This window comes from Megascapheus bottae, chromosome 5, assembly GCF_031878675.1.
Source record: "Megascapheus bottae isolate mThoBot1 chromosome 5, mThoBot2.hap1, whole genome shotgun sequence".
NCBI lineage: Eukaryota > Metazoa > Chordata > Mammalia > Rodentia > Geomyidae > Megascapheus > Megascapheus bottae.
The window spans coordinates 3,013,860-3,024,765 of record NC_143513.1 but is presented as its reverse complement, the minus strand read 5'-3'; the positions used below and the strand labels follow the sequence as shown (position 1 = coordinate 3,024,765).

The 10,906-nt window shown below is 45.5% G+C and overlaps 1 pseudogene; it reads right to left on the bottom strand.

The window, feature by feature from the left end:
* Positions 1–4,873: 4,873 nt before the first annotated feature.
* Positions 4,874–5,341, bottom strand: LOC150062725 (large ribosomal subunit protein uL23 pseudogene; annotated as a pseudogene).
* Positions 5,342–10,906: the final 5,565 nt, after the last annotated feature.

Here is a 10,906-nt window from a genome sequence, read left to right as displayed (position 1 = left end):
GGAAAATAAGAGCAGCTGAAAATAAGAGCTGAATTGCCCAGCTGGTCCCCGCTCCTGAGCTGAGATGAGGTGGAGGGAGAGAAGTCGAGGACAGGCCAGCATTCCAAAGGAGGATTTATGACTTTGCCTAGACCAATAAAACTACCAAGTGCCTTGCTCCTGGGCCAAGACTAGCCTTTGTGTCCCTGGAGAGCTGAGGAATGTTGTCTCTGTTTTGACAACCATGAGCGCCCACAAGGCAGAGGGGTGCCCTGGGGGCTGGTGAACAGATCTCTTTTGTGTGCCCCCTGCCCAGCAGTGAGAAGGACTGCCCTTCTATCCTCTTTTCTCATTGCCTGGGGGCATTTTTAAAAATTTATGTATTTAGCCTGTCCTGAGGCTTGCACTCTGGGCCTGGGCTCTGTCCCTAAATGTTCTTGCTTAAGGTGAAGTTTCTACCAATTAAGCCACAACTCCACTTCCGGTTTTTTGGTGGTTAATTGGAGATAAGAGTCTCCTGGACATTACTGCCCTGGCTGGCTTCAAACCACAATCCTCAGATCTCTGCCTCCTAAGTAGTTGGGATTACAGGTGTGAGCCACCAGTGCCCAGCTTGTCTGAAACATTTCTTAGGATGGTGATTAGATCTAATCAGAGCTTTGTGATGTCCCTGAGAATGTATTTCTTCATTCTTCCAGCCTCAAAGGTCTCAAGATGATGTGAATAAAATCTCCTTAAAAAATAATATCAGGGGCTGGGAGTTTGGCCTAGTGGTAGAGTGCTTGCCTAGCATCCATGAAGACCCAGGTTCGAGTCCTCGGTACCATATGCACAGAAAAAAGCTGGAAGTGGTGCTGAGGCTCAAGGGGTAGAGCTCTAGCCCTGAGAAAGCCCAAGGACAGTGCTCAGGCCCTGGGTACAAGGCCCAGGACTGGAAAACAATAACAATAATAATTATAATAATAATATCAGAAGCTAGGCGTGGTAGCTCATGCCTGTAATCCTAGCTACTCAGGAGGCTGAAATATGAGGATCAAGGTTCAAAACCAGCCCAGGCACAAAAGGACTAGAGACTCTTATTTCCAATTAACCTCTAGAAAACGGGAAGTGGGGCTTGGCTCAAGGGTAGGGTGGTATCCTTGAGAAAGCCAAATGACAGTGTCCAGGACCTGAGTTCAAGTTTCAGGCATGGCAAAAAAAATAAACAAAGAAAGAAAATACTATCACTTTCACTGGAGACTATGTTGAAAATGTACTGTACAATTTGTGGGGGAGATGGGAGGGAAAAACTGGGCAAGAGTTGGGGGAGGGATGACATTGTCCAGAAAGAAATGTACTTTACCTGATTTATGAAACTGCAATCCCTCTGCATATAACCTTTGGGTGTGGGTGGGGGGGGCAGTGGTCATGGGGCTAGAAGTTAGCCTGGAAGCTGTCCCTGAGCTCTTCAGCTTAAGGCTACATCCCTTCCCTTGAGCCAAGCCCAACTTCCCATTTTCTAGAGGTTAATCCGAGATAAGAGTCTCAGGTCCTTTTGTGCCTGGGCTGGCTTTGAACCTTGATCCTCAGATTTCAGCCTTTTGAGTAGCTTGGATTACAGGCGTGAGCCACCACACCCGGCTCTTAAACTATTATTCTCTTGGCTTTTTCACTCAAGGCTGTTGCTCTACCACTTCTGAATTTTTGGTGGTTCATTGAAAACAAGAGTCTCAAACACTTTCTTTTCCCAGTTGCCTTGGAAATACAACTCTCAGATCTCAGCCTCCAGAGGAGCTAGGACTCCAGGTGTGAGTTGCCAGCTCCTGTTTTGAATTTTCTTTGAGATATGCATTTGTAAGGTCATTTGGAAAATTCTGATCCACTTAAAGTAAGCAGATTTTATAAATATGAGCATATTTCATTACTTAACAGCAAAGCAAAACTCAAAAAAAATAACAACTATCACACACATATGTCCAGAGTATTTCTCTCATCAAAACAATATCCATATGTAAAAGCTATTAAGGTCTTGTAAGGAATCCAAAATATTAATTTATCCCTGGAAAACCTGAATGTTATTATTGGCTTCATTCTGGTTGCTTTACTTGAACTGACAGTCTCACCAAATCTATTTTCAGGAAAATGTATCAGCTGGGTCCTGATGGCTAATGCCTGTAATCTTAACCTCTCAGGAGGTTGAGATTTGAGGATCATGGTTCAAAGCCAGCCCCAGTCTGGATAGTCTGTGAGACTCCACCTCCAGTCAACCGCTAGAAAACCGGAAGTGGCGCTGCAGCTCAAAAGTGGTAGAATGCTAGCCTTGAGCAAAAAAAAAAAGCTTAGGGACAGCACCCAGGCCCAGAGTTCAAGTCCCACAATAGAAAAGAAAGAAAAGAAAAGAAAAAAGTTAGTGAGACCCCCATCTTGACCAGTAAGCCAAGAATAAAGGGCAGGATAGCAGCTTCACTGCTGGATCTTGGGCCTGACTCTAGACCTGGAGCTCTGGGAGCAGCTGCTCAAAGCAGTGTCTTATGCCCACCATACACGAGCCCGTCCTTCACAAGTCCAGGTAAGTCCCAGGCAAAAATGCATAAGATTCTGCCTGAAAGATAACCAAAGCAAAAAAGGACTAGAGGTGTGATTCAAGTGGTAAAATGAAATCCCACAGTCTTCAGCAGAAGGCTGAGGTACAATTTCCAGAGAGGTAATGCCCTTGCTTTCCTGTAACAAGCATGAAAGGAAGAAGGGAAGCAGGGAGCTGTCAGGGAAATTCAAAGAGCTTCAACCAAACCAGAATTTTAAATTGCCTGGGCAATTACTATAAATTTCAAGAGGGCAGTGTGTAACCCAGTCAGGATACTCAGCAGAATCCTTGGAGATAGGTAATTGTACAGGAGGAGGTTTATTATTGTAGAAATTGACTTCCAAGATTACTGAGGCCAAAGTCCCAAGAACCAAGAGTCTGCAAGCTGAAGAACCAGGCAAAGCAAGTGGTGTGATTCAGTTCAAGCTCAAAGGCCTGAGAGCCAGGGGAGCTGCTGCCGAAGTATAGAAAAAGAACGATGTCCAGTGTGTTATTCTATTGATGTCCTCAATAGATTGGGTCATGCTCATTCACATTCATGAGGATGGATTTCATCCAATCTATTGATTCGAGTATCAACTCACTTCCAGAAAATCCTCCAACTCACACCCAAGACAGAGAGAGGTCTGTCTCATCAGCTATGTGGGAAATCCCTTAGCCCCGTCAAGCCGACAGAGCTAAACCACCTCTCAGGCTGATGCCACACTGTCACGAATTGCTTTTATTAAGCACCCACCACTCTATTTAAAAGAGAAAGTGTGTTCAACATAGTTTATCAGCATTGAGCCACCGCGCCCCGCAAGAGACAACTTTTGTGAAACCCACTGAATGTGTAGGCACACTGAGACAGCCAAGGCAAGAAACTCAAACCAAGAGCAAGATTTAACACAATCTGTCCCTCTAGAGACTTGCAAGGCATTGAATTCACATTAGATAAATGGTAGAGTGTCTAATTTCATTCCTATCATGCTTTCACGTGGGCTAGTTCACCACGCATAAAAATAATTGTCTTCCTACCACATTTACCCATCCATCTCCAACTTGTCCCTTTTGGAGGTGAATGATCAATGGCAGCAAGGTTTCTTTTATTCCTCAGGGCCACATGGTGTCTCCATTTATAATGGCTGTCCTTCCAGCTGGAAGCCACCACAGATCCTCTTGGCTCTCAGGGACCTTTGTGAGGTGGCCTTTGATGTGTTTCTTCTCATTTGTTTGGCAACCATCACCACCAGATTCCTGCAGTTTGCATTGTAGGGACCAGCTGGGTGGCCTTGCTCTTTTATGCAAAAGTGTTGAGAAAGACCTGTCAGACCCTAGGGATAATTAGCCTTGATTGCTTCTCATTAAGAGAGATTGTCACTCAGCACAGATGTGCCCCCAGGACATAGGGTAACTGCTTCTCCAGCCTCCTGAATTCTTGGTACCTGGGGGGGGGGGGGAGGAGGAGAGAGGGTCAGAATCTAATTTCTATCTTCACATTCCTCAGGTGAAATGGGAGCCTTGTGGCCAGATCAGATGAATTTGTGTATTTTCATCAAGGAACAAAGCCAGAATGCAAATGTCTAATTCTGTGGTTTGGCAGTTGGAAGATAAGCAAATAATCAATTAGAGGTGAGGTGTGGGGGGGGATAACAATGATGGATTTATGATGGTCCCTGATCAGCCTGACTAACTGGTACCAAGGTTTGCTCTGTTTTCTTGGACTTTTGCAGCTTTTTATTTGGTGATAATTACAGATCCACAGGAATTTGCAAAGACAATAGGCATCTCAATAAAGTATCAGCCAGCTCCCTCCCACCCACAGGTCTCCCCTAACACCAACTAACTACAAGGCATGTGTAGGTGTCATTCTAACACACTGCAAGATTTGTGGCCACTGTAATCCAGATAGGAGTCAGATTTGCATCACAAGCCCTTCCCTCCTGCCATCTCCCTAGAGGAAGAGCCTTCACCTCTCACAGCGCTAAGCTACTGGCAACCAGTAGTTTGCCTCCAAAATACCAAATGCCCTGGGCAACCCAAGATTTCCTCTCTGGGAAGGAAAGTGGCACCTCTGACCAAAGGGATATGCTAGGTGAGCTGTTTTGAGATGTTTTGAGATGAATGGCAAAAGGGAAACTGAGATGACGCTAAGTGCATCATGTCCATGATGAAAGAAGACAAGCCGGGCACAGTGGCTCACATCTGTAATCTTAGTTGCTCAAGAGACAGAGATCTGAGGATCACGGTTCAAAGCCAGCGTGGGCAGTAAAGTGCCGTAGACCCCTCGCCCCCCCCCCCTCTTTCTATGAGAGAAAGATGTATATTTATAATTAGCCAACTGGATGCAGTTTAGATGATTCCCATTTTGTTGGCAGCATCTAAAGCATCATAGTCAGGAGCCAATCGAACAAAATGCCTTCTTCTCCCCATCAGGTCCTATCAGGGTCTTGACCTTAGCCACATCAATGTCATCGAGCTTCTTCCCAGCCTGTTTGATTTGATGCTTGTTGGCTTTGACTTCCACAATGAACACAAGTGTGTTGTTGTCTTCTGTCTTCTTCATGGCTGACTCAGCGGTCAGGGGAACGTAACAATTGCATAGTGGTCAAGCTTGTTTCTCCTCACAGCACTCTTCCGAGGACATTTGGGCTGTCTCCAGAGCTGCAGCTTCTTGGGCCGTGAGAAGGTGGGTGAAGTATGTATCTTCTTTTTGTGGCTATGGACGCCTTTCAGCACTGACTTCTTGGCCTTCAAAGCCTTTTCCTTGGCTTCAGATTTAGGAGGAGCAGGAGCTCCCTTCTTCACTTTCGACACCATCTTGGTGAAAAAGCCGAAGACTCTTATCTCCAATTTACCACAAGAAAACTGGAAAGTGGTGCTATGGCTCAGTGGTGGAACACTACCCTTGAGCTGAAGAGCTCAAAGACAGTGCTCAGGCCTAGATTTCAAGCCCTGTGACTGACAAAAAAAAAACAAATAACAAAGGAAAAACTATACAGGACAGTATTAAAATGAAACCCATAGCTGGGCTCGGTGGCTCCTGCCTATACTCCTAGATACTCTGGAGGCTGAGATCTAAGGATCATAGTTCAAAGCCAGCCCAGGCACTAAGGAATGTGAGACTCCTATCTCCAATGAACCACTAGAAAACAGGAAGTGGGGCTGTGATCCAAGGGGTAGGGTGGTAGGCTTAAGTTCTAGAGCTCAGGGACAGCCCCCAGACTCAGTAGCCTTGAGCTAAAGAGCTCAAGGACAGTGCCCAGGCCCAGAGTACATGATCCACAAAAGAAGAAGAAGAAGAAGAAGAAGAAGAAGAAGAAGAAGAAGAAGAAGAAGAAGAAGAAGAAGGAAGAAAAAATTAAACACATGCAGCTGGGTGCTGGTGGTTCATTTTTGCTCTTGCTACACAAGAAGTGAAGATCTATAGACTGTGGTTCCAAGATAGCTGGGGTGCACAAATCAGAGAGCCTCCTCTCTCCCATTAACCAGTTAAAAAGTTAGAAGAAGACAAATGGCTCAAGTGAGACTGCTTTAAATGTGCGTGCTGCTAGGACAAACATAGTGTAAGGATAGAATGAACATGGAAAGCAAATACTGAGAGTTTAGGCCAGAGCCTAATTGCTGGCTGGTGCCTATAATCAATTCCTACCTTGGAAGCTGAGAATAGGAAGATCAAGGTTCAAGGCTGATGGAGGCAAAAAGCCCATAAGACTTGCTCTTTATCAAGAGGAGTGACATCCCAGCCAGGATGATGGGAAATGGATGGCAGCCCAATCACACACCTTAGACAGGAAAACACCAGCAAAAAATCAGGTTGGAGGCATAGCTCAGCAGCATCACCACAACCTAGCAAACTTAATGCTCTGAGTTCAAATCCTATCAGCAAAAAAGAAAGGATGGAAATCTGAAGTTTGAGGTCAGCACTGGAAGTAGATATCCAATGAGGATAAAGATGAGGGGAGGGAAAGAGGTGTACCTGTGAAACCTCGTCAGGCACCCTCTGGGCTGCACCTGGGTTAAACTAGCCACCTTGCTAGTGGTTGCTCACCTCTGAGACCCTTCTTGTTTTTATGTATTAAAATTAAAAAAGTGGCCAGGCACAGTGGCTTACGCCTGTAATCCTAGCTACTCAGGAAGCAGAGATCTGAGGATCAAGGTTCAAAGCCAGCCCAGGCACCAAACGACCTGAGACTCTTATCTCCAATTAACCTCTAGAAAACAGAAAGTGGGACTTGGCTCAAGGGTAGGGTGGTAGCCTGGAGCTAAAGAGCTCAGAGACAATGCCCAGGCCTAAGGGTAGGGTGGTAGCCTTGAGCTGAAGAGCTCAGGGATAATACCCAGGCCAAGCATGAAGTCCTGAGTTCAATTCCTTGGTACAATTTACACAGAAAAAGCTGGAACCGGTGCTGTGGCTCAAGTGGTAGAGTGCTAGCTTTGGGAAAACCCAAGGACAGTGCTCAGGCCCTGAGTTCAAACCCCAGGACTGGCAAAAAGGGGAGGAAGTAGGAACACCAGTATTAGGGTTTGAACCTTTTCTAGGAAGGCCAAATAGGACTATTTCAGACTCTATGAACCAGTCTCTATTGAAAATATGAACTCATCCAATGGAAGCTGCCCAAATGAATATGCAAATGAGTGAACTAGGCTTTCATCCTACCATTAACTTCGAAGCAGAGCTAAGAGGTGTTAAAGAGTTCAAGTAAGAGCCTGGTACCCACAGCTCCTGCTGGAATCCTAGTTACTGAGAAGTCTGAAATCTGAGAATCACAGATCAAAACCAATCTAGATCTCCAATTAAGCCCCAAAAAATCTGGAAGTGAAGGTGTGGCTCAAGTAATCAATGTTAACTTGAGTTAATTTTGTGACCTCCCTTCTCCACCCCTTTTGGGCTGATCGTGGAAGGACTGGACTCATCAGAAGAAGACAGTCTTGTGCACACAATGGCATCAGCCACCAACTCCCTCATGGCCTGGCAGCATGAACTGGGAGACCCAGGGGCATCAGGCATCTCCAGGAATCCAGAGGAAGCCTAAGATCCACAAGGATCCACTTTTCAAGTCAGTGTGCCCCAGGTGGTGGCAAAGCCATCTCTTTCCCCTAGAGGAAGCCCAGTTCAGTTTCTTTCTTTCTTCTGAACAAATCTTACACAGCACTGAGCCTGCCTTCTTCTAGATTGCTGGAAACTTCAGACTTGCAGTTCTGGGTTCCTTCCTCCACCTCCTCCTGCCTCTGAGCTTTTCCTAAGGTCATGCCTTGATGATTACACACAAACACCAAATGTCACAAAAGTCATAAATTATCCTGCAGTGGGCACCCGTGTGCCTCCTCGGATTCAGAAGGAGAACCAGCAGTTATGTCAGTCTCTCCTACAGCTACCCCCAATCTACATCTGCATTCAAGCAGCTGATCCTTCCTGAGCCCCCTCCCACTGTCATGGCCACTACATCCTCCTCCCCACCCACCCTGCTGCCCCGGGCCAGCAGGAGCTGCCTTCTAGATGTGACTCAGTGGTTCTCACCATATCCCTGTGCCTAGAAAAACATCCTACCCCACCCAGAAATGGATAGGGAGATGAGTCTAGCCATCCACACATGTGAGCTCCTGTGAAGACTGGGGACACACATAACTTGTTCCCTCTGGGTCCTTTGAATGTGCTCCCTGGGGAAAATAGCCCTATGGCAGACTGTGCTGGGGACTGATTCTGCAGTGAGTGTGGGAGCCTGGGAGGTCTCAGACTCAAACACACCCTGAGGCCAGGGCTACATTCCTGTGGGGAGTTAGTAGTCCTGAAATTGCACACAAATCCTGTAATTTTCAGCACTCTGTGTCTATTTCGGGATATAGACATTTTTGCTCAGAATGTCCATTTAAATGCAAGTGCCGTTTTGCAGAGCTGCCAGTTAGTCTTGAACACTAGGGACCACTAGGCCCTGGCCTGCTCCTAAATGGGACAATGGCACATTGTGAAGTTATTTCTCATTTCTATTCATTTATTTTTACAGTGCAAAGGTGGAACCCTGAGTCTGTCACATTCAAGGCAAGAGTTCTACCACAATCAATGGACAACAATCAAATATTGGGGGTTTATTTGATTATCTTTTAAAAATATTTTTATTATTATAAAGCTTGATTTACAGAGATGTTACAGTCATGTGAGTTAGGTAAAGAGTACTTTTTTTTGTCAATGTCACTCCTTCTCATACTTTCTCCTAGTTTTTCCCTGCCTCCCTATTTTTGTTTTGTTTTGTTTTGTTTTTTTGCCAGTCTTGGGAATTGAACTCAGGGCCTGACCCCTGTCCTTGGGCTTTCCTCAAGGCAAGCGCTCTACCACTTCAGCCACAGCACCACTTCCAGCTCTCCTATGTATGCGGTACCCAGGAATTGAACTCAGGACTTCATGCATGTAAGGCAAGCACTCTACCACTAGGCCAAACCCCTGGTCCCAGGGATGGTTTTGTTTTTTTTTTAATGCCAGTCCTGGGGCTTGAACTCAGGACCTGGGCACTGTCCTTGGGCTTTCTCAGGGCTAGCATTCTACCACTTGAGTCGTAGTACCACTTCTGGCTCTGTGTGTGTGTGTATGTGTGCGTGTGCGTGTGTGTGTGTGTGTGTGTGTGTGTGTGTGTGTGTGTGTGTGTATGCTCCATGGCTGGCTTAGCACCAAGATCCTGGAATCTTGGACTTCTGAGTAGCTAGGATCATAGGTCTGAGCCATCTGTAATGGTGTGCTTTTCTTTCTTTTGAGTTATTGAGAATCTGGGAGTAGTACTGGGTCTATCTGATGTGCCCAGTATGACCTGAAATATTTTGCTATTTTTATTTATTTATTTACTTATTTATTTTGCCAGTCCCAGCTCTTGAATTCGGGGCTTGGGCACTGTCCCTGAGCTTCTTTGCTCAAGGCTAGCACTTTACCACTTGACCCACAGCACCGCTTCTGTGTGTGTGGTACTAAGGAATAGAACCCAGGACTTCATGCATACTAGGCGAGTTACTCTATCACTAAGTCACATTCCCAGCCCATGGGATGAAATATTTGAGATGACTTGCAGTCTGTTCTCCAACATTCCTGTGAACTGAACATTGAAGCCAGAATATATTTTGAGGTTTTGTGTTCACAGGACTGTGTAATCACTGGGGTTTTCCTGAGAACCTTGCACACACTTGGACATGACATCCTGCAGTGAGCTGTCTTTAGGGATTTTGAAGGGAGCCCCATAACAGAGGTCATCTTGAGGTCCTGTGTCCCCTCAAGTCCCCAGCCTGTGGATGGCTTTCATGATGCTTGTGCGCAGTTCCTGTCTCATCTCGTCCAGTGCCCTGGCCTCCTGGCTGAATGAGGTGGAAGAAACTTCGAGAGCTTTGAGATCTGAGAGGACCTCAAAGGCACAAAGGTTTGCCTATGGACTCAGTTCCAGTGTGTCCAGCACATGTGGTAATGACTGTGAATCAAAACCCAAGTAGTTAGAAATTTAAAATAGTTGGATGGTGGATGGCTCAGGCCTGTAATCCTAGTTGCTCAGAAGTCTGCATTCTGAGGATCATAGCTTGAAGCCAACAAGAGAACACAGACCTGAAAATCTCCCATCTCCAGTTAACCAGACAAAAACTATCTGGAAATGGTTTACACATGACATAAGCACATAGCAGCCTCCATTCCCAGACACTAACTCAGAAAGCCCAGAATAAAGGTACAGAATCTGTACTTTGCAGCCACAGATTTCTCACAAATTGAGAAGTCAGCCGAAGCAGGAACCCTTCAGAACAATCATGGTCTGTTGGCGTGGGTGCAGGATGAATAGAATTCCTGCGAACATGTCAGAGGCTTAGAATCCCTAAGAAACCAACTATGGTGACTGGGCCCTGAGTCAGCTTTTTTTTTGTTTTTGTTTTTGTTCTTGTTTTGTTTTTTGTTTTTGTCAGTCCTGGGCTTGAACTCAGGGCCTGAGCACTGTCCTTGGACTTTCTCAAGGCTAGTGCTCTACCACTTGAGCTTCAGCACCACTTCCAGCATTTTTTTTCTATGTTATATGGTACTGAGGAATCGAACCCAGGTCTTCGTGCATGTTAGGCAAGCACTCTACCACTAGGCCAAACTCCCAGCCCCCCTGAGTCACCGTTTTAACAGTTCTCTCTGTCTTCAGAAAATAATGTGCTATTTCTATTTTTGTAGAGTGGTAAAGAAAGATGAATACTTAACCTTTTTTTTTCCATATCCAATTTTCTGCCATCTCAAACTTTGTAAATGTATTTCTGAATTAATTTACATACATGCAGACACATTTTTTGTTTGTTTTTGTGCTGGTCCTGGGACTTGGCCACAGGGACTGAGCTCCAAGCTTTATTTGTTCTGTGAATTATTCTTTATTTTTTTCAGTATTT